Consider the following 25,036-nt stretch of genomic DNA (forward strand, 5'->3'; position numbering starts at 1 on the left):
ACTGCACCAACACCTGCCAGCTCCAACACCTGCTCTTAGAGCCTGCATCCTAGGTGTGAAGACATGGACAAGGTGTGAAGACATAGAGAAGTGAGTGTCAGATTGCATCTGCTGCTGTCGCAGATGCTGGGAACAGAGGAGAGGGACTCCACGCAGAGCTTTACTCAGAGGAGTAAAATTACCTGATTTCTGTGTCCAAGAGTTCATCCACAGTCTCGGGAACATGGGCAAGGGGGTTGCAAGTGTGGCCAGAAGCGGTGGAAGTCTCTCTGGTCTGCTCCCGGCAGACCACAGTAGCCAGCCTTTGACTTTAAAACAGTCTGCAAAATGATAGATCCACCATCTCTGCGTGTCAGAGGTGTGCTCAGCTTCTGCAGAGACAGAATCTCCACTGTGAGGATGGGTAAGTCGATGAAACAGTGTTCACCTCCAAGTTGGGTCATAAGCAAGACCACACAGCCGACTCCAAAGTCAAGGTCAGGGAAAAAAGAAGGCCACCCCAGGCTTGGAATGGAGAGATTTAGGAAGCTGCTGGCAGGTTCGGGGCACAGATTTGGGATAGCATAGGAGGAGGAGGGTGGTGCCAGCGAGGTCTTTCTGCAAGGCAAGAGACAAGATCAGCCCTCCCCAGAAAGCTGAGCCTGGCAGTTTGGTTTCCACATGTGCCATGTTAGTGTGCCTCCACCCTGGGAAGACGACACAGTCTGTGAGTGGGGCTTTTGTGGGAGACGAGGCAGAGAGAAAAACCATGTTTATAAGTGTGAGTGCACGCACATACACTTAGATTGCTCTAAGTTCATTGTTTTAAGCTCATTCATTTTACAAAGTATTTGCCTACAACACAAATTTCTAGCAAAAAAAAAAAAACGAATATTATGGCCCATTAGAAGAGTTAATAGATGAGAGTCTTTGTACAGTAAGTCTCCGCCCTCAATCATCAGTACTTTGAATAAAATTTAAATGAGCTGCTTTGTCAGGCTAATATTTCTGCACAATAATCTGCTAGGAGACCAGATTCTTTAACCAGATGTGTTTCAGTAAATCAGGGACGTCTCTAGGGGCTGACGGAATGAGGCTCTGATGAGAGAGCAGGGAAGAAACAAGCAAAAGCGGTGAGGATGAGACACCATCACTGGCCACCTGGGGAGCAGGCGCAGACAGAAGCTGATGGGGCTGGGGTTCCTGCAGACAAAATTCCCTCCTTGATACTTTGTGCCAAGCCCATGCCACCCACCCTCCATCTCCCAGTATTTGTTTGCTTGTCTGTCTGTCTGTCTCACTAAGGGCATCTCTCCAAGGAGGCAAGAGACAACATCTGCCTCAATGTCCTTTCTCTTGCCTTCCTTCCTCCCATACTGAACTGTGTCCTTGGAAGGTCAGATTTCAACTAGAATAGAAAAGCCAAGAAAAAATCAAAAGCCCAAGTGTTTGGAGTTTTTGTGTGGCTCCTAGCAAATCACAGGCAGAACCAACAGTGTGTGCTTGACGGAAGGCAGGGTGTGAGCTCTGTGCTCTCTGCAGGGAGACAGGAGGGGACTCTGGATGCTGACCAGAGCTCCCTCCTCCCTCAGCAGCTGGGCAGTGGGACGGCAGGAGCACTGTGCCATCTCGAGGGTGGACCCCCGGTCTCAGTACTCACCAGCAGAGGCTTACACACACACCCATGTGCACGCACAAACATACGTGCACACACACCCATTTGCATGCACAAACATATGTGCACACACACCTGCTGTTTTCAAGGAAGTCTTAAGAACATAACCCAAAGCTAAGCTGACAACTGCAAAACCACTAACCTTCAGGTTTGCTGGGTAAGTGGCAAAGGACTGAACTGTGACACCACTCTGACTCTCATTTCCCACTAAGATACAGGATAATAAATGAGAGTCACTGGATGGATAGTGTGTGCCAGGTAGACACGGATCTCATGCTTTACCTGTATGCACATACAACATTCTCACGTCAACTCTAGGGGACAACTCTAGGGTGTGAACTCTGTTCACACCCCACTGCTCAGGTAAGGAAGCAGGAAGAGTTCATCACTTGCCCAAAATCACACAGCTGCCAGTGGCACAGCAGGAACAGAACCATGGTCTTGAGCTCTTGGGTACCCTGCCAAGCCCCTTCTCTAAAGGCAGCTCAGAGGACTGGACATCACTAAGGAGGAGGCTGGGGACATGAGACTTTCTTGTTGCTATAGCAGAAGACCCTGCTTCCCAGAGGCTCCCCCAAGCCCAGGCGTGGATCACCCAGAGCTGCCGATAAGGCAAGGCCTCTGCAGAAAGTACGTTTCTGAAAATCAGCTTTACAATGAGACACCCTTCTGAGAATCACACAAGTTGGAACCAAGGGCCAAGAGCCTTGCTGAAGACCATGACCATGATGGCTAACTTGGTAGCAACTGGACCAGGCCAGGAAGAGCCCAGAAGAAACATCCTTCAGGGCATGTCTGGAAGGTGCTTCTGGCGAGAGCAACGTTGGAGCTGGTGGACCAGCACGATGGGCTCCACCCCATCTGCTGAAACCCTGAGGCTGGCCCTCGCTCGAGGAAGCGGGAGCTCCCCCTGCCCAGCTGCCTCTCGGTGGACCTGTGTCTTCCCTCCATCAGACCTGAGCTGAAAGAGCAGCTTTCTCAGGTCTCCAGCCTGCCACCTGTCGACCTGAGGCCATTTCAGCCTTCATAACTTCACCAGCCAATTCCTTATAGTAAATACCGCTCTACATGCTCAGTCACACACAGGTATACACACTCACATACACAAAGGTATTCACAAAGTTCGTGGAAAGTGCAAGGTATCTTCTAGTTCCATGTTTCTATGAACTTCTCAAAGCACCCTTGTATAACCCATGCACACACACACACACACACACACATACATACACAAAGGTATTCCTGTATAGAGAATATCTACACACTCTTCTATATCCTATTAGTTCAGCCTCCCTGGAAACGCCTAATATTCTGGTAATTATACCACCATCATGTCATCATCATCGGCACTGTCGTCAGTGTGGTCATCCTCAACACCATCATCTGCATTTCACTAGCTATTGAGGGTGCACCTCATGTCAGCACTGTGTGAGTAGCAGTCCCCGTTTCACAGATGAGTACACTGAGGCCCAGTGAGCTGGAGAGACTGGGTATAGCTGAGACTGTGGCCCTGCACAGCCCAGTGCATTTTCCCTGTGCCAATTCACATCTCACAATAGATGAACAGTCATCAGCAACTAACATTTGGAAGAATGATGGAATGTTTTCCATCTCCAGATATCTTATTAACTCTAATTTTCTCCAAAAGTGCTTTGTCACTGCTTTGAAAACCATTACTCCTTTCTTTTCCAGGATGACATGTCATCTCAGCTCTGTTCCTTTTGATGCAATTTAATCTGATTTTGCTAGGAACCAGTCATTCTTCTTACATCTGTTTGATCATTCAGCAACTAACAGGCATTTTCCACAACTGCTGATACAAAAGGGATGGGGAAAAGCACAGCTCACCTTAGATACCCTGACTTGCTGGGCTGGGCAGGCTTCACAAGGCTTGAGCTTGGAGAACATAAACCCCCAGGCCTCTCCCCCTCTCTTTGTGGGAGAGGGGCTGCAGTCCCAGGTCCCAGGAAGCCAGGCTCAGGCACAAGACTGTTGCAGCCTGAATAGGCGATGCAGGCAGATCCGGATGCAAACAACAAGGGTGCAGGGGAGATCAGCCCAGCACACACGCCTGAGATGACTTCCAAAGGGAACAGAGTGAACTCTCGGAAACCCAACTGCCCAGGGGCATTTGGTGCAGCACGTACGACACTGCTTGAGATGCTTCGATGTAGGAGCACGCGGGTTCAAGTCTCAACTCCACTTCCAACTCCAGCTTCCTGCTAATGCACATCCGGGGAGGCAGCAGGTGATGGCCAAGTACTCAGGTCACTGCTACCCATGTGGGAGACCCAGACGGAGCTGCGAACTCCTGACTTCAGCCTGCACCCACCTTAGTGACTGCTCCCAGCACTTGGGTACTGAATTAGTAGATAGAAGCCCTCTCTCTCTCTCTCTCTCTCTCTCTCTCTGCCTTTCTTTTATTTTTTTTTATTTTTTTGACAGGCAGAGTGGACAGTGAGATAGAGAGACAAAGAGAAAGGTCTTCCTTTTGCCATTGGTTCACCCTCCAATGGCCGCCGCGGCCGGCGCGCTGCAGCCGGCGCACAGTGCTGATCCGAAGCCAGGAGCCAGGTGCTTCTCCTGGTCTCCCATGGGGTGCAGGGCCCAAGGACTTGGGCCATCCTCCACTGCACTCCCTGGCCACAGCAGAGAGCTGGCCTGGAAGAGGGGCAACCAGGACAGAATCCGGCGCCCCGACCAGGACTAGAACCCGGTGTGCTGGCACTGCAAGGCGGAGGATTAGCCTAGTGAGCCACGCCACCAGCCCGTGTCTGCCTTTCAAATAAATAAAAATAAAAAACTTCTTTTAATTTTGAAAAAAAGCCTTAAAACAAAGAAACCCAGCCCTCCTGTTAAAATATGTGAAATGACCATATAATTTGTGGCCCAGAAATCATGGTTTTCTTTGCACAGAAGTAAAAGACTCTTTATCCTGAAAGAAAATTAAAATCTACCAAGATGTATCCCAGGGTTCTGTGTACTTCTCACCCCTGAGTTCCAACAGCCTCGAGGTCCCAGCGTCAGGCCCACATGGTCCTTGGTGAGGTCACCTCGGGCACACTCCTTGGAGGAGATAAGCTACCTGGGAAGAGAAGCAAACGTGCTGGAAATAGCCCAATAAACAGAAGTAGATTGAAGTCTGGATGCCAGGAAGCACACTTTTCCCCAGCCATTTGCAGGGGAGCTGCGGAAGCAGGTTGCTCTGCCATTATGAGCCATTTTCTCTCCCGCGCCACACCACCCCGGGCTCCTTTTTCATTCCAACTGCTGTGTTTCTGGAGAATCATACTGCCATTTTTCTCTTCCCTGCCTAACAACAATCCCATTTCTGGACTGTTGTCCCCACTGTTGATGGTGTTAATCTCCATGGGAACCGATGTGACTCAGAGGGTCAGTGTGTGCTTGGCAAGCCCCGCGACAATCCCTGCCAGCGTGCGTCCAGCGATGGCAGCATAATCCTCAGTGATCACATTTGTATTTTGTGAATTCTGCCGGTGAGTCTTGCAGCCCCAACGCAATAGCCTCAAAGGAAATCTCAGCTTAGCACGCTGGAGTAAATGCCATCACAGCCAGCTCCTCTGCAAGCTGTGTCCCAGCCTCCCCTGTTTCAGAATTGTGGAGTCTACAGCTTGCTAAGGACAAGGTTTCTTTGGGCTTTTTCCTGCATCCACCTTCCTGATGCAGGGTCCCGCATTCTGTCCATCAACAGTAAGAACATTAAAACGTTCTCCTTTTTCTGTTGTGGCGGGGATGGTGCGTGTGATGGTCTTCATTTAACAGCAGTGTTTCTGCTCCGTAGGGAGAAGGAAAGCTGTTGGATGGGCAGGACGATGTCTTGTCAAGTCTGAGCGGCCGCAGGCAAGCTGGAGATCACCTAGTCCAAACTCCCACAGGGTGCAGATCCCAAGGGATGTGCCCAGCGCCTTTGTGACCAATGCAAAACAGAGTCCCCCTCCTTGCCAAGAGCCCTATCTAACAGTGCATCCAAATATTAGGACATCATTCCTGACACTGAGCAAAAATCTGACCCTGTAACTTTTATCCATATATTACTGTTCTGCTCTCTGGGCAAACACGGAAGACTACTCTCCCCTGTACTGGTAGAATCTCTCTGCCAGGTTCATCTCATGCCCAGCCCTCCCTGCCTCAGCATTTGGAATCATCACAGTTTTTTGTGTGTCTGTCTTCACCTCCAAGCAGAGCTTCTTAAAGACAAAAATCACAACACACTCTTCTTTGTATTGGGACTGCCTGTGTTTGATAGCACACCTTCAGCCACTCCACACTGACTTTTCTCTCTCCTCTGGCCATGTTTTCTAGGCTAAACATTGCTGACTCCTCCAGCCATTCCTCAAATGAGCAAGCAGAAAGAGGCCTCCTCTTGCCTCCCACGTTCAATAGAAGCACTAATGGGGTGAGAGAAGGCAGATGGGAGCCTGTAATGTCTCTGTCACAAAAACTATACTTTCACATATCATGCTGTGTGGTGAGGGTAATGAAGTAGTTCAGAAAGTCTATAAAGGAAGCTCTGGGTCCTTCAAACAGCCTTGAAATTCTACAATAAATGCGAATTTTACAACGGGAAGAGATCATGGACAGCACCTCGTTCAAACAGTGCCAAGGAGCACAGGATATTCAAGCGCCCCTGTGAGTTGTTCAAGGTCACAGAGCTTCTTCCTGGCAGAACTAAGACTGGGAACAGCACCTTCTTCTCTGGGCTGTGTTCCTCACAGCACCCCACTAACAAAGAGAACAGTATGCCCGGCCACCTGATACCGCCGTGAGGAGTTAACTGGTGGTTTCAGAAACGGAAGGTGCATGCTTAAATCTTTTTTTTTTTTTTTTGACAGGCAGAGTTAGTGAGAGAGAGAGAGAGAGAGAAAGGTCTTCCTTCTATTGGTTCACCCCCAAAATGGCCGCTACGGCCAGCGCGCTGCACCGATCCAAAGCCAGGAGCCAGGTGCTTCCTCCTGGTCTCCCATGCGGGTGCAGGGCCCAAGCACTTGGGCCATCCTCCACTGCCTTCCTGGGCCACAGCAGAGAGCTGGACTGGAAGAAGGGCAACCGGAACAGAATCCGGCGCCCCAACCAGGACTAGAACCCAGAGTGCTGGTGCCGCAGGCAGAGAATTAGCCTAGTGAGCCACTGCGCTAGCCAACACGCTTAAATCTTGAGACCTAAACTTTAACACTGGCTTCACCAAGAGCATCTAAATGGTACTAAATATTCCAACAGATTTAAAAAATGAGAAATGGGAGGTGATTATGAGGACTCTTGGGACACTAGGAATGCTTTCTTCTTAATGTGGGTATTGGTTCTGAGTGTAATCAGATGGCAAAAAAAAAAAAAAAAGCCCTCATTTATCTGTACACTTACACACATTTCTTGGTATGTATACTGTATTTTCATAAATGTTAAAAAATAAACAGATAAATGAATATTTCAACAGAGGTTTAAGACTTATAACTGTCATCCCTGGCCGTCTTGCTTTTGACCTCAGAACATAGAGATCCCAATATAAACTCTGCAAAATCTTAGGGAGTCTTCTTTGTTCACGTTATCACATGCCAGCATTTGGTGCTGCACCTGGTATATGATATTCTTTTAAATACTATTTTCTGACTGATTAATCATTTTGTAATTCTTCATTAATAGCCTATCCAGGAAAACACTTCAAACTCAGAATAAATTCTCCTACCAGTTGGCCCATTTCCTATTTCTAGGCCACATCCCCAATAATCTATTGACTTATATTTAGAGGACTTGAACAAATACTAACATTTATCCAAACAGTCTATAATTGGAAAGCCAAATATGCTAAAGCTAGATCTACAGACTGTTCCAGCCTGCAAATGGATGAGTTCTGAAAGATCATGTGTAAGCTAGGGATTAGAATGTGAGACATATATTCTCAAGAAGAAATAAGAGGAGGGAAAGATGATGAGAAGAATAAAAAAAGAAACACAGAGGAGGGCATGAAATTCCCTTGGACTTGGTGAGACACGTGGTAAAGAACATGGGAGACAGTAAATGAAGAACGTGTTTCTGGTTCTGGCTCTGTCTTGTGACCTTGAGTTACACAGATCCCCCGGCCGAGAAATCAGATACCACTTGTGACACGGTCCACATGGCAGCGTGGGTGCCACCTCGGAATGCAGAGCTCCGGGAACCCAAATCTCAGGTCTCAGAGCTAAGCAGTCACTTGCCAGGTGGGAAGGAAGTTGTCCACTCATGCTCACTGTCACAGCGAGAAAGCTCTCATCAGCCTTAGAGGAGCACTTGTTAACATCCTCATCCACATCATTTACTAATGCAGAACCTTCCTTATCCTGTGCAGTGAGAAAAACTAAGTGTGAAAGAAATCAGTTCAGGGAGATATTTTAAAAATATCTATCTACAATATTTTATTTAAATGTCAAAAATGCAAGCATACACTTACGTGACCATCTCTGATATATAATCAGGCAGCAATTGCCTGCATTCCCTCTAAGTTCCTTTTGTATAAAGCACTCAGAATGCCTCCTTTACAATTGGTGGTTTCAGTTTCTTCTACAGCAAACCACTAAGGCATTTGAAAAGCAATCTGACTGCATAAGCCTTCTTGATTTTTATAATTTTTTAATCACGCACCAGTCTTTCCCCAAGACTTTGCTGTTTTTCAAAGAAATAATTCTCCTTCCACACTTATAATTTATTAATTAAGTATTTATTATAATAATACTGTATGATTCTAAGTACCTCGGACAGAAACAGATTTGGGAAAAAAACACAACAGATTTTTGGGAAGCATATGGCTCAACTCCTGAAAGTACAGGGTTTTGATGAACTTCAGAGCAACCCAATAACAACAAGTGTTCAGTCAATAGTGGGAACCCCTCCGTGTCCTATACAGAAGGCACAGGAAGCATCATTCCATCTGGCAAATCCATTTTAAAGCCCTTTATTTATACCAACAGGGGCACCATGAGCTTCCCAGGACACTGTGACCGATGGCTGACCCCTCTCTCCAACCCTCCGCTGACTGCCCTGTGTAAGTGTCCAAGGACTTTTGTAACAAATCTCCACACACTGGGACTCCTGAGACAACAGAAGATTTCCCCTCACCATTCTAGAGGCTGGAATTCCAGAGTCAAGAGGTCACTGGGCTCTGCTCCCTCCATAGCTCTAGGACAGAATCCTTCCCTGCCTCTTCTTGTCCTGGATTCCATGCGGTCACATCTGCTAAGACCCTGCTCCTAGACACTCACACTCTTAAGTTACTGGTGGACATGAGATTTTGGCAAACATTAATTAACTGGCACACCACACTTTGATAAGCCCTCACCTGTAGGCCTCTTCCAGCAGTCCCCTTCCCCCATTCTCTGACATGGGGCATTGTCACATCCTTTAATACCCAGCTAAGCTGTCATCTCCTCTTACTACCTTCATTGCCTCATTAACATAATCCATTACCTGATTCCAACAGTGCCAGTTTTCCACATGGGTTTCTACCATCAAACCCATTGCAACAATGCTTTACTGAGGAGCTGTGAATACCCACACTGGGTCAGTGGCTGAGAACACAATTGTAGCTACAATGAAGGTCCCTGTCTACCAGGTCTACAGTAAGCACTCAACAAACACATTTTAATGGATTAAAGAGCGCAAACAAATAATGGGCAGGTTGAGGCAGATGGAGATCCAAAGATAGGGATTTTTACCTAGAAAAATATTTAAGTCCAGTGGGTGCCAGGCCCAAGGTCCCAGAACAGCACCAACAAAAACAAAACCTGCACCTGGAGGCACAGCCTTGTGTGCAGCAGCTTTCTGGAAATGCATTCAGGCTGGGGTCACCCCCTCTTTGTGCAGCTATGCAAAATGCTGTTCTGGGACACTCTCTTTCCCACCTGAGAAGGCAGCATCTGTGACTTCTCAGGGGCTCATGTAGGCCAGCCCAGGTGTAGACCTGATAGACCATAAACTTGTTGTATCCATGTCCAGGAACGACAATCAGGGAAAATATAAGTCCCCTGTAGTGTGCCACTGCTGAGCTCATATGCCCAGCTGCATCCCTATCTGAACCCCAGGAACTGAGTTTGATCAGAAACACAGCCACATGGGCCTTGACTGTGGCATCGGCCTGGTCCATTACATCACCACACCTGCCCAGATCTGGATGATAACATGTCTGACCTATACCATATCTTCTGGCCAACCTTCCTCCTATGCTCCTTAGTGTCTACAAGGCCTGTGTCATGTCCACCTCTGTCCACTGGGCAGCTGACAGCACTGCTGGCCTGAGCAGTGTTGACAGGGCTGCTGACCCTCCGTACCTTGTCCTTGTGTGTAATTATTGTCAGTGTGCACTCCCAGGCTTGGTGCCCTGGACTTTGAGATATCTTCTCCCTGTTTCCAGTCTTAGTGAAGTAAACAGTACTTGGGAGAGGAGGAGAAATAAATAGAACTACAATAAGGAGATGCATGGCCTGTTCCTAAAGTGATCAAGGAGAAGTTCATCACTGGAAAATCAGCCTTTTTTTAAAATTTGGAGGCATAAAGAGAGATGGAGAGAGAGCTCCCACCCATTGTTTCAGTCTCAAACACACTCAGTGGCTGGGGTTGAAACTGAGGGCTGGGAACCCAAACCAGGTCTCCCATATGAGTGACTGTAACCATTAACTTGAGCCATCACAGACATCTCTCAAGGTCCACACTAGTAGAAAGCTTGATTCAGGAGCCACATACCAAACCCAGATATTCCAAGGTAGGATGGAAGTATCTTAATTGGACCCAATCACTAGGCTAAGTGCCCACCCCTACCTGGTTTCTAAGGTGTCTTGCAACTCTGAGATTTATTTCATGCTCTGGTAAATTGAAGGATGAAGAGATGAGGTTTCTTAATTTTGACTTTTTTCTGACACAGATTTGAACAACCTTATTGAATACTTATGTAGGCATGCTGAACACTTCATCCCTGTCAAGAGCTAATTAAATCTCACAATAGTTGACACAAAGCAAGCAGAAGGGTGAAAGAAACTCCTGGCAATTCACCAAAGGATCTGGCTTCCCTTTTCCCTGGACATACAGAGAATTTACATGTCCCAGTGTCCCTCACAGCCACTGGAAGCGATGAGCATGCCCCCAGCCTGGCCCATGCAAACATTCGGGGTGGGCTCTTCCATTCTCCTTTCCCCTCCCGGCCTGCTGGAATGAAGGCAACCCCCAACACATGCATTGCCAAGTGGAGATTGTTGCTTGTGGAAGCCAAAAAAAATCTTAGCTATTGCAGTAGTGTGTGGCCTTCTAAAGCTCAACCCCACCTGATAAAATCTTATTTCTTAGTATTTAATGTCTCTTAAGGAGAAGTTAATTAAACTAATTAATCTAAATTAATTGCATTTGATTAATTTAATTTTTCCCCTTAGGGAGAAATATTGGAGAAGTACTGCTCTGAAGTCATCCAGAAAGCTACAGATTGAATACAGCAGGACCTCTGTCAGCCTGGATATCCAAATGACCAACTGGAGGAGAGATGTCATGGTCATCTCCAAGCTTCAAGAGTAGAAACCTGATTTCTGTTGAATTTGAGCCTTTATTTGGTTCAACTGATGTAACTGATACAGCACTTAGCCCACTCTAAGTATTATAACTGCTCTCTTATCTATTTTACACATGGGGAAAACTGAGCTCAACGAACATAAGCCCAAGGTCAAGACTGCTGGTAAACAGAGCAGAGATTTGAAACCTGTCTGACCCAATAACCTGAGCTGTTGATCCTTACACTCATGTGGCCCAGTGCTTCTCCAGCTGTCAGAAGCTATGTATTTCCAGTGTATGCGCTCACTGCCAATCCGACCTACTGGAGGATGTGGAATACAATCTCTACTTTGAGGACTAAAGTTATATACCGTTATACCATTTTTAGATACAGTGTTTTTATACAACCAAAGTTGCTAAATCCTTCTCATAAAACATAATTTTAATTGAGGCTTGCAAAGTTGAACTACAGGAAACTCCATGTAATCAAATGTATACAGTAACAAGAAGTGAAAGGTACCATTTGGAAATAAGTTAATATTTCTTTTGATAGACACAAAAACAGGATGTATCAAATATGAAAGAAACCTATAAAAATTCAAGTACAGATGAACAATCATCAAAGGGCCATGGAATTTGGTTTCATGTGCACTAGAGAACACCAAAATTTTCCCAGTTGAAAATGCAAAGTCAGGCTGAGGATATTGTGAGAGATCTTATCAGAAAGTATTTCCAAGCTTTTGCTCTTCTGTTTATTTTACCGTGTAAGAATCTACTCCACACAATGACAGGCTTTGTCCTAAAGTGGCAAATGTATGGTTTTCCCATAGAAATTGCATAGGATGTGGAAAAGAATTAACTTGCATTGCTCCCCCCCCCCCAAAAGAAAGCATTACCAATTCACAAAGAAGCCTTAAGAAGCTTTTCATCGCTCTCAGGGAAGGTGCACACATCTTTAATGGAGTGTAAGTCTTAGCAATGCTGTATAGAAAAAGACAGTAATAAAAAAATTGGCTAACAAAGTCTTCTGTAGGGATAGACAGAGGAGCGTTGTTGAAATTCTTCCTAATTCCCTCTATGAGTTTCATTGTTCATCCTCTTCTGATGGTCTTTGGATACACAATTGAACAGCGCTCTCCCGAGAACTTCCTTCGTTTTTTGCTTCATTTTCTTCCATTGCCACTTAAATGAGTTAATTTGCTGCTTTAAAACTTAAATGCATAACATTCCAAGCTGAAGTACAGCAAAGGGGGGGGGGGGAGTAGGAACTATTGTATGCTAGATGGAGATTATGGGCTGTTTTAGGTTAAGGCTGGAGGAGGAAGGAATACTTGTCTTTTATTCTTACATAGTTTAAAAGGTGTTACTGCTTGGAAGGCATTTCCAGGTGCAAAATTAACATCATAGAGAATCGCCAGGTTCGCAGTGAATGCCAGTGCTTCTGCATGCTGTGAGTAGCCCTACCTTTTAGCATTGAAGAGATAAAACTCCACGTTAAATTTTCCAATTATTACCTGTCTGGTACGCTGGCAACAGGACCATATCAAGTATTTGAGTCTGACTTGGGAAACATAATTACCGTTCGAAAAATAGTAGAGAACACATTCCTATCACATCCTTCGTGGCAGTTTATATGCTAAAAAGAAAAACGCTTAGGGCCTAATTCAGAAGAGCTTTACGCTTCATTTACATTTTTTCTGTGCAGTTTACTTGGAAAAGAACATAATGCATGTTTTTCAGGTAAAATATGCCATTTTGGGATTCATTCAGCTTGCTTTGCACCGCATTCATTGAGGGCCAGCCATTCTTCTCCACACTCCTAAAGGGCACTGGCAAGTGGGTTAGGTGGAAAGCCCTCAATATTAACTAGAAGAAATGCTAAAAAGCATTGTACTGATTATTTAGAAAATGTACAGCATCTCAAGCAGTCAAGTCTTGGAAAGCGCCATTGTGCATTTACTATGCAGACTGCTTCCCAAGTCCTGTGTATAGGATATTGAACAAATTACAAGACCCCACAATGTTTCTGAGGCCTGCTCAGCATCCACAATGAGATGCTCACCATTTCCCCACCAATCCCTGTCCTTTCACCCGGTGCAGTGTTTCTCAAAACAAACTCTAGTAAGCATCAGAATCGACTGGGACTCATGTTAGAAATACGAGTTCGTGGCCGGCGCAGCAGCTCACTAGGCTAATCCTCCGCCTGCGGCGCCGGCACACCAGGTTCTAGTCCCAGTCGGGGCACTGGATTCTTTCCCGGTCACTTCTCTTCCTGTCCAGCTCTCTGCTGTGGCCTGGGAGTGCAGTGGAGGATGGCCCAAGTGCTTGGGCCCTGCACCTGCATGGGAGACCAGGAGAAGCACCTGGCTCCTGGCTTCGGATCAGCGCGGTGCGCTGGCCGTAGCGTGCCAGCCACAGTGGTCATTGGGGGGTGAACCAACCGCAAAAGGAAGACCTTTCTCTCTGTCTCTCTCACTGTCCACTCTGCTGTCAAAAAAAGAAAGAACGAAAGAAATACAAGTTTTTGGGGCCAGCGTCGTGGCACAGAGGGAGTTGAACTATTGCTTGAGTAGCTGGCGTCCCATGTTGGAGTGCTGGAGGACCACTTCAAGTCCCAGCTGCTCCACCTCCAATCCAGCTCCTTGCTAATGAGCCTGAGAAAGCAGCAGAGGATGGCCCAAGTGCTTGGGCCACTGCCACCCACACTAGAGACCAGGATGGAGTTCTAGCCTCCTGCCTCAGCCTGGCTCATCCCTAACCATTAAAACCATTTCGGGGGCAGTGCTGTGGCATAGAGGATAAAGCTGCCGCCTGCAGTGCCAGCATCCCATATGGGCACCAGTTAAAGTCCTGGCTGCTCCACTTCCGATCCAGCTCTCTGCTATGGCCTGAGAGAGCAGTAGAGGACGGCCCAAGTCCTTGGGCCCCTGCACCTATGTGAGAGACCTGGAAGAAGCTCCTGGCTCCTGGCTTTGGATTGGCTCGGCTTCAGCCATTTCAGTCAACTGGGAAGTGAACCAGTGGACAGAAGGTCTCTCTCTCTCTCTCTCTTTCTGCCTCTCCTTCACTCTGTATAACTCTGACTTTCAAATAAATAAATAAATCTTAAAAAAAAAAAGAAACTAGACACATGTTGTTCACAAAAATTTTAAAAAAAATAAAAAAAGAAACCATTTGAGGAGTAAACCAGTAGATGGAGGAATTTTTTTCTCTCTCTCTCTAACTCTTTCTTATGCTCTACAACATGGACATGGAGAACCACAATGTGAATTTTCCAAGCTATTTGCATGATTCCTCACCTCTCTCAATAATGACACACATTGGAACTAAAACCCTCGATGGACTTTATACCTCAACCATCAAAAGGGATTTCACTTCCTGGTAGAGACTGTGTGTTTTTTGGTAACCAACACTTTTTAAGCTAAGCTTACCAGTTGGTATAGGCTTACTGTAGGGGAAGCCAAAGTGACATCTGCAAGAAACAGCAATCTGGTCTCAGGCCCAAAGGCATAACCCACAACAGTACAATCTCTGACAGTCTTTCAGTTGTCTTCCTAATTCCTGGGACTACTTTCTAGGCACTTGGTAATTACACACAGAAAAAGCCATGAACAGAAAGCATTTCTCCTGGTGCTCACAGATGCACTGGAAAATGAACATTACAGACCATCGACTGGTTATTGACTCTACACAAAATCAAAACTGCCGGGTCAATTTCCCTCCTCCACTGAATCCACTGACCACATTGGGCGCTTTGGCATTGTGTTGAGATCACTGTAGGCTGACAATCAGAGAAAACGTGGGACCCAGCATAACTTCTAAAAAGGAGTCAATTCTACCAGTACAGATGTTACGCATTTAGTGAAAGAATGGTATAGGTCATGACTGGTTCAGTTAAATCTACTCCAGGTTAAAGCCTAAAACATAATACTTTGTTGATTGACAAAAGAAAACACTCAGGTAGTAGAAATCCCTGTGGCACCCACATCTGGTTTTCCCAGCACATAGGGATGCTATACTTGTATGCCCAAGTAACCAGAAATGCCGATGTGCTCTGCCAGGGCCAGCATCCAGGCGCTGGCATGCACTTCTCAGCATGGCTCACCACACCAGGACCAAAGAGGCACATGTTTCTAATGGTAAACATTCTTCATCATGTACCATTGTCACCCAGAAGAGTCACCGGATTGGCCAACATCTTTATAAGCAGGAAACAAAGTTTTCTTCTGTTATGCTTCTGAGATAGGCAAGGTGTCAATAGAGCGTAGCTATGCTATCCTGATTAACACAGCTCTGTGCTATACTGCACTTCAAACAATCTACACACCGTCAGTATACTGTGTCTCTTAACAAAAGAACATCCTAGAGCAATGTCTGGCAAAAAATGTCAGGATGACCCAACAGCTCCTTCCCAACGAACAGTTCATTCCACGCTCTGAAGCACCATTCTTCTCCCAGGTGGCAAGGAAACAGTTTTAAACCTTTTCTGATCCAGCAACAGCTTTGGGGATCCAGTTCCAAAGGGATGATTTCAAGAATCAAATGAGATCATATATAGGCAAGAGTGCTCTGTTTGTCCCATAGAGCTCTAGACTTAGGAATCAGCCTTGCCTAACAGCCAAGTCAGTTGGCACTTCAGTTTACAAAGACTTTTACAGCAAGCACTCCACCTCCCTGCCTTCCCTGGGAGGATTTTTGTTTTGATATCTATAAGAGAATGAAATTTGTGAATAAAAGAAGACCCACATCTCAGGAAATCAGAGTCACTGTTTAGTCTCTATTGTCCACATCCATAGTCGCACCTTTTCTCCAAGAAGGATCTATTGAGCGCCTCATGGAATTGCAATAGAAAGGGGTACAGGAGGTAGGAGAACAGAAAAAGGCTTCCTCATGGGCCCCTAAGTTCATCATGTTCATGCAATGAGCAGCGGCTGATACCCCTGGTGCTTCCACACAGACATGCTAGGGACAAGCATACTATCATTCCTATCGAGTGTCTTCTTTGGACAGAGCTGTCAGTGACCGTAGGGTTTGGTTGGTATCTTTATGATTCAGTTCCTTCCTGGTAAAGGTCTTTGAATAAGCTTGTTTTTCTTTTGAGAAATGGTAGAGATTAATTAAGCAATGATGCCTGGGTAAGGAAAGGTTAACAGAAATATTAAGATCCTGAACTTGGAGAGAGAGACTTTGTTATGCTTCTGAGGGAGAAAGCATTGCACTGTTTTCTTCTATGTCAAATTGCCCGAAATGGATGCTGTTTCCCAAGTTTAATGAGGACCCTATTTCTTCTCAGCCCTTACAGTCTATTAATTACTGTGGTCGGTGCCTAGAGACGCCACAGCAACCATTTGTAAGATGATAGGCGTCCGCGTGGTTGCGATGTAGGTTTTTGCCATCTAAAACTACCCACATGAAACAGCTGCCACAACCGTGAGTCCTAACAGAATGTTTTCTTTTCATTACCCAGCAGAAGGCTGCACTCCTCACACTCCAGCCACCAGGGCAAGGGCTGCCTACAAATTCTCGCACTGGGACTGCCAGCAGTGTCACGTTCCACAGGACCAGTGGGTGTCCAGGGAGCTCTGCTGTGAGTCACTGACACCATACAAACACCCAGACACGCAGTTGCCCACTGAGCCCCAAGAAAGGGACCACCAGGAGGCTCAGGACCCAGCCCCTCCCACCTGTTAGAGTCAATTAATTCCCTGGGGTGCCCACAGCTGCTAATTGAGGAATCGGAAAAAGCTGACCTTTGAAGCATGCAGGGAACACTACAGCTGGTTTTTGTACAGTGGGACTTCTGATGTTTACACTGAGTAGAATTCTAGAAAAAGACATTGACATGTCCTGATAAACTGTCAGTGCCATTTCCTTCCTGGCTTTTCCTCTTCCCCTGGCACCAAAACTTCACATTCCAGAAGGCACCCGCCCAATAAATACTGAAGACTAAATGTGTGCCAGGCCTTATTCTTGTTACCGAGGAAACAGCAATGCACAATATCAAGTCCCAGTTTTCATAGGGCTAACACTCCGATGACGGGCACACAACTAACTGCAAAAGACACAAATACAGAATCGTGGTGGGGATCTACCTGTGTAGAAGAGGGTAAGGTAAGATAAAAGGAAAGAGGATAAAAATGGCTTTGATTTTCAATAAGATCGCTAGCAAAAGCCTCCCTGCAGAGGTGACTGGAAAGGGACAAGGAAGTAAATAAAGTGAGAGAGTCAGCAAGGGCTGGGTCTGGAAGGAGAGTCCCAGGTAGTGAGAGCAGCCAGTGCAGGGACCTCATGGCAGAATCAAGCCTGGGGAGCCTAAGGCATGGCAAGTAGACAAGCCGGCCGGAGCCAGAGGAGAAGGGGGAGGAGGGGGAGAGAGAGAAGGAGGGTCACAGAAGAGGAAGACATAACTTCACAAGGGCACTGCAAAAAGCTCATGGAAAATGGAATTAAAAGATAAGCTGGAGCAGGCATTTGACCTGGCAATTCAAATGCCTGCACTCAACAGCCGAGTACCTGGGTCTGATTCCGAGTTCTGGCTCCCAACTCCAGCTTCCTGCTAATGTAGACCCTAGGAAGCAACAGGTGATGGCTCAAGTAGCTGGTTCCTGCCACCCACATGTGGCCCAGATTGAGTTCCCTTCCCCTGGCTACAGCCCCAAGCCAGCCATTGTGAGTGTTTAGGGAAAAAAGCAATGGTAGAGTCATCTTCATTCATTCTTTGTCATTTTCTCTCTCCTCTCTCTCTCTCTCTCTCTCCCTCCCTCCCTCTCTTGAATAAATTATCCTTGAATAAATAAATAATCAATGAAAATAACTTTTAAAAGATAAGCTGATTTTGGTGCAGAAAATACCTTGAGGGGCTGGCGCTGTGGTGTAGAGGGCTAAGCCTCCACCTGCAGCACTGACACTCCATACAGGCACCAGTTCTAGTCCTGGCTGCTCCTCTTTCAATCCAGCTCTCTCTATGGCCTGGGAAAGCAGTAGACGATGGCTCAAGTCCTTGGGCCCCTGTACCCACCTGGGAGACAAATAAGAAGCTCCTGGCTCCTGGCTTCAGCTCTGGCTGTTGCAGCCATTTATGGAGTGAATCAGTGGGTGGAAGACCTTTCTCTGTCTTCCCTCTCTCTGTTAACTCTGCCTTTCAAATAAATAAATAAATAAAATTTTTAAAAGAAAATCCCTTTAAACCCTTGCATAATTTTTCATAATACTCATTTTCTATGAACTTTATGAAGACCCTAGTACGCAGGAGTGGGAGGTGTGGCCTTCAATGGGGACCAAGGTTCAGGAAGGGAAACCAACTCCTGCTTGGGGTGGTAGGGAGGAAAAATGCCCTTTTTCTGACCCTTCGCTTTCTCAGGAACCAGGAGCAAGACCAAGGGCCGAGAGAGAGGAGGAGGCGGGGAGTAAAGAAAGTCTGGAGAGACAGGAGATGCTGTGACATGGTCACCAGGGCGAGCAGGAGAGGCAATCAGCTGACCAAGTGTGGTGGAATTGTGGGGTTCACTCTCCATGAACAAGGAACCATAAGAGGGCTTCTTGTTATGTCAAAAAAGTGTTACCAAATAACAAGATAACTGTACTCTTACGGAATTTCAAATAGTGAACCCAAAAAACCACAGTCGTAAAAGATTTCAGACTAATCTCAGTTCACCCAAAACAGGACGGCTCCATCTTGATTTCTCAGACCTGACACATGCAACTACCTCTACCTCTCCCTGTGTCCCCCGATCCGACTGACAGGCACCCTGAAGATCCCATGCCCCTCCCAGGTCATGACACCAGAACGGGCCGTCTGGCTGAATCAGTGGTGGCAAGGAGGGACAGCTGCCCCAAAGATATCTCCCGCTACACTGGGTCCACTCACATCCAAACTCACGGATGGATTCCAGCAAGGGCTGTCCTGGTATCCTTGACAGGAGTCATTAGCCACAAGTGTGGGAAGGATCAGCAAGGTTGAAGTAAGAATTCTGTACATGGAGTGGTGTGGAAGTGAGGCCCAAGCCTCAATATTTCTTTAAACTCAGCAGTGCCAACGTGCAGCCAGGACAGAGAAATACTGACCTGGAGAATGGGGAAGAGGAAACAAGTCATTCCAAGCAGGGAGGTGGATCAGATTTTTGTGATATACTTGAGGTGGGTCTTAAAATAGGATTTCAGCAGAGGGAAGAGAGCCATGGGGATTCTAAGGCTGAAAGCATGAAGAGGAACAAAACCACATGAGTGGTGAGTTCACAAGGGTTGGACGTTCCTGGAGGCTTTGATGTCAAGCACAGGAGAGGGTACAGTCCCCCACAATGAGTGCACCAATGTTTTCTACGTACTGGGGAGCAGTGCAGGCATTTGGGCCTACCAATGACACATGATCTTCCACAAAGTCACAAAATTAAACACCAGCTGGAATTCTGATCCTATGATAGCACAAGAAGTCTTGTCTTGATTATTTTTCATCTAATAAAAACACACCTTGTCGTGCTGTTTTACTAATTCAGCACGTGAAGAGGTTTCTTAATAGCTCTTCACTTCGAATCATTTTTCTAAGATAATGAATTGAATTGGAGTAACACATTGGAAGTGAGTGAGGTCAATAATCCCATGTGTAAAGTGCCACTGGGTACAACAGATTTTACGAACTGTTGTAAGAATGTGAGCTTCTGGCTTAGCTATACCAATGCAATTTTTTTAAGAATTATTTATTTATTTTGGAAGTCAGCTTTACAGAGAAGGAGAGACAGAGAGAGAGGGATGTTCCCTCCACTGATTCACTCCTCAGGTAAACTCCCCAGAGCTGGGCCAGACCAAAGCCAGGATCCAGGAGCTTCATCCAGGTTTCTCACATGGGTGTCAGGGGACCAAGTATTTGGGCCATCTTCCAGTGCTTTTCCCAGGACATTAGCAGGGAGCTAGATCAGAAGTAGAACAGCCAGACTATCCCATATGGGCTGCTGGTATCCCAGACAATGGCTTTACCCACTATGCCAAATTGTCCCTCTGCCAATCCAATTTAGATCATTGAGAAAAGAAATGTGAAACATTCCCATGTATATTTCTGTGCCCACATACGCTGTTCAGTACACCAAAGAACAATCAGAGCCCAGATAATCCCAACTGCAGAAAATGTACAATCTACAGTGCATGTATCTTTTGGAATGATTTTAGTATTTTACAGAATTCACATTTTTTAAAGATTTATTTATTTGAAAGGCAGAGTGATAAGAAAGGGAAAGACACAGAAATAGAAACAGAGAGAAGGAGGGACGTGAGAGGGAGGAAGAGAGAGAGAGGAGAGATAGATCTTCCATCTGCTAGTTCACTCCCCAAATATTGTCAACCTCAAGCCAGGAATGGATTAGGCTAAAGCTAAGAGCCAGAAACTTCATCTAGGTCTCCTACTCAAGCACTTGGGACCATCACCCACTGTTTCCCAGGCCATTAGCAAGGAGCTGGAAGAAAAACAGAGGAGCCAGGACTAAAAAGTGCACTCCAATAAAGGATGCCCAAGTGGTGGCTTAACCCACTGCACCATAATTTACAGCCCCAGAATTCCCATCTTTGCTTGTAATCTCCCTTGGGTTAGATAATGCCAAGGTCAGTTTCCATTTTCCTGGAATATATCTCACAGCCGTGGGAGAACAGCAACCAGCAGCACCCCATGGCAAATGGACAGCAGCCTTTGTTTTCCTGTTTGCTCTGGAGAATACTCCCACAAAGCATTTCATGGGTGGATAAACTGGGAGCCGCTCAGATGTGATGGACTCAGAGCCCCGTGTTCAAGCTCCGTGATCTAGAAGAAGAAAGACAACACCAGGCTGAGACTTCTTTGCAAAAGATATACATTCAAGAAAACCAGTGGGGTTTTTTGCTCTGTGTTGTGTTTTCCAGGTTAAGGTAGATCAAGGCTCCTGGAGGTAGTGGGGGCACCTCGCAAATCCACATCCAGGCTCTAGGTGTAATGACATGGAGTCTCGTTGTGAGCTCAGTTATCCATGGATGTGATGAAATCGGAGCCTGGCTAAGGAAGCCAGCGTCTTGCTTATGTCCTGCTTGTGGACTGTGCCTGAGAGCGTTACATCATGGGACTGGAAGGGCAGCCCCAGCTTCCATGTTTTACTTTTATCAAACACAGGCTCGGGTTGATGCCACTGGACGTGACAGACAGCTTACTGCTGAGTGTGCTCTGTATCCTCTCCTGGGTCAGGGTCCAGCCTGAGTAGCTGAGGCCAAGGCCTGCAGTCCAGGACCATGACACTCACCCAGGACAGCCCTGGGTACCAGGACGTGACGAAGCATCAGAATCTGCAGAGAAAGGAAGCCCAGGAAGCCACCTAGAGAAACCCTTCTCTTCCTCTTTGCTCAGCTTCTCCACAACAGGACCAGTCACCCTGCAAGGCTCAGGGCAAGGTCTACTGTGTCCTGTCTCTGCCTCTACTCACAAAGTCGCTCTCATTTCCATATCGAGCTGTCTGTCTCTCTTATTTCTGCAACACAGGCAGATGAATGTGATAGGAATTTAGAGGCCCATGGAATGCTCCAGCAGCACACCGAGTGAGTCAGAGGCAAGGCAATATTGAAGCATACACGGCCAGAGATGTTGCATTGGGAAGAGAATGCATGTTTTCAGAACAAACACATTTACAAAACTATATACTGACTGACCCATCTTCCTCTTCTTCCACACGTGCAGAAAAGAGATGGATCAGCCTGAGAAGACATCGGATGCAAGGAGATGCTGTCAGACTTGGGAGGGAGCCAGAACTTACCAACCAAACATTGTAATTTGAGCTTATTACTGCTCCTGGGGTTAGAATTGTTTCTCATATTCAGATAAAAAAACTACTCCATCTCTTCTGAATCTCTTTTTTTTTTTATTAATTTGAGGGTATGTTTCAAAAGCAATGAATCTTCTAGATTTATCTTAGACATCCCCAGATCTTTCATGACCCCTGCCATGATGTGTCTATGTTAGCCCATCTACAATAGTTTGTTGGTTACTCTGGGCCCCAGGAACAAATGAGGGTGGAAGGTGGTGGGGACACTGGTAGAGCATGCATTAGGAGCTCTGGAGCAGCAACTCACGGCACTCAGAGGACCGAAAAGAACACATTTGCCAGGCAGACGTCTCCCACAGAGTGGCTTACCTGCCCAGGGATCTACTGTAGAGGAGTCTACAGCTCACTGCCTCTCTACCTGCACTCCTGGGATCCAAGGGTTTGTTTTTGGTCATCTTCAGGTGTTATGCTTTTTAGTGTATGTTTTCTTTTCAATACCAATGAAAACCAATCCCTCAAAACCAGTAAAAGCACCCTTGGGCCGCTGGGACCCCCTTACAACCAATGATTGCAGAGTAGGATATGACATGAAGGACCATGGTTAAGCCATGATAGCAAGCTTCTCAAACTAGGGGCCTGTGTATGCATATGGAAGATCTGAGTTCCCAGGTGTGGGCCCACTGCTGTGGTCCTAAACCAAACTGTCAAGGGATGGCAGTTCTCGTCTTACTCAGCAATCCAGCAATCCTGTAAATTTGCCAACACTTTCCAAAATACTTTTTTGAGGCCAATGACAATATCTCTTGCATTCTATAGGCAAAAATCAAGGCAAATGTTCATGAATTCATTTGCCTCCATACTGCACGTTGAACACAGACCAAGAGGCTCAGCACTGCATTCCTGGTTCTGCGTGGTAGCCTTGTTCAGGGGTGCCACCTCCAGTCTTGCCTAGACCCCAGCTTCTCAACTGGCAAAGCCACATACGAGCATGCCTCAGGAGTCCTGAGAAATTCTTACTGGTGCCCAGACAAGACTCAGAAGAACCCGTGGCTGTCACATCCAATCCAAGGGCATATCCTGATACTATCCAGTCACTGGCATCCCAGTCATCAGTGACCAAAGACTATGGAATGAAATTCCAGGCACAACAAACTCCTCCTGACTTCCAAATTTTCTGGGGCTCATTAGGATGAACCAAACCTGGAAGAGTGAGTGCAAATAAGCTTCCAATAGGTCCACCCCCATCAGAGAAAAGCACATGAGCCGGCTGAAAACAGGGAGCTGATTTCCCAGACGATCTCTCGGATTGATTTAGAAACAGTCATCCCAGAGCTCATACAGCTCTGATTAATATCCACTTTATCTCCCTCTGTTGCTCACCTTCATAGAGATGAATTAAATAATGCCTACCTGTGTCCCTCCCCCAAGTCCTGTAGGAGTACAACCTGATTGCTCAGAAGTAGTCTATTATGGCAAGCATGGAAAGCAATCACAATAAATTACCACCACTAACTCCAGCGCACACACCTCCCCACACGGCCCCCTCTTTCCCATGGCTGTCTCGCAGCAGCCCTCGTGCCTCAATAGGCCAATTAAATAACATGATATAAACATGCAGGTTGAAAATGAGTTATGGCTCTTTAGAGCTTCCTGCAGATCAAACCAAGCTTTATTTAATCTGGGCATTGGTTAATACCTGGCACCTTCCTGACCTTCACCACTGCAGGGAAAATCGCTCTTTCCTGACCCTCGCCATTCCCTTTCTCCTCTCTGCCAGCCTTTCTCATGTTGTTTGCTGCACATTGCCACTGGTCGCTCCTCTTCAACCGCGTCAGCTCTCTGAGGCATGTCTCCCTCACTGCTCTCTCTGTCTCTGTCTTCCGCCAGGCATGCAGGGACGCCTGCTTCCAAGAAAGGAAGAGAAAAGGAGACGCTGCATTGTCTTCTAATCACCAGCTCAATCATGGATTTGACAGCCTGGAAATGTCATGCATAATATATGGCGCAAGCACTTTTCCAAGTGGATTATGGGGATTTTTTTTCCTGATCTGAAGCCAGGTGATTTTTCACTGCTGCAGCTGAATGAAATAGTCTTTCTTTTCCCCTCCTCGGAAGCTATGTCCATCCTGTGGTGCTGTGTGTTGTTTCTCTTCTTCATGGGCCTCTTCCCCTCCATATTTACATACTGGATATACACCCTCAAAATGTTCCCTGGAACTGCGTTAGATGTGGTTCTGCCATTTTCGTGAATACGCTGAAAGGACATTTCTTTTCTTTCACGGGCCTCTCTTGTGGTGGACGAATAATGTTGCTATTAAAAATCACCCTGAGAAAAGAAGATGGGCCAAGCTTTAGCTTCAGGGAGAATAAAGTTTAACTGCATAGAAGAGCTGAGTGTTGTTACAGCTCGGAGCTGGTAGTAGATGGGATTAAAATCACTGTGTTGGGGATACAGACCTCAGATACCCTTGGTCCAACTTGCTCTCCTGCACGTACACCTGCTGAGTGGAGTCAGCTTTACAAAGGTCTCATACTGAAAAGAACTGGCTCATGCACACAGTGAATCCATCAGCAAAGCCTCTCACTGCTGTAAATATCACCCCAGTATCACCCCAATCCAAGTCATCCTTAACACCTCCAACGCCACCTGTCCCAGTCCCTTTCCATCTCACCTGCACGCCATTATGGCTGCCTAATCATCTCTCTTCTCCCGTCTTGCTCCCGAGTAGCAAGTCTCCACTTAGCCAAAGAGAGCCTTACCATGTGAGTCAGATCATGTTCATCTCTACTCACAGCTCTCCAGTGTCTTCCGTCACAAAATCCACAGCCTTTTCCATTAACCAAAAGACCCTACCTACGTCACCTGGCCAGCGGCCTCTCTGACGTCACCACCTTCCTCTCCCCACCTTGCTCACTTCCTCTGACCACACTGTTGCTTAAGCACAAGGGAATAACCCCGATTCACCGCCTTGACTCACACATCTCAAAGGTTCTTTCCACACTTGTTCCCACAGTTCACCTCCTTACTTCACTCAAATCTCTGCTCCAGCATCGCCTGATCTGCCATCTTTCTCCCTTCTCTTGGTTCCATTTTTGT

The 25,036-nt window shown here is 46.5% G+C and overlaps 1 pseudogene; it reads left to right on the forward strand.

Annotated features, from left to right (window-relative positions):
- The first annotated feature begins 7,781 nt into the window (after positions 1-7,781).
- LOC127483129 (BOS complex subunit TMEM147 pseudogene) lies at positions 7,782-11,197 on the forward strand (annotated as a pseudogene).
- The last annotated feature ends 13,839 nt before the right edge of the window (positions 11,198-25,036 follow it).

Source organism: Oryctolagus cuniculus, chromosome 8 (assembly GCF_051225735.1).
Source record: "Oryctolagus cuniculus isolate XC-2025 breed Fujian yellow rabbit chromosome 8, ASM5122573v1, whole genome shotgun sequence".
NCBI lineage: Eukaryota > Metazoa > Chordata > Mammalia > Lagomorpha > Leporidae > Oryctolagus > Oryctolagus cuniculus.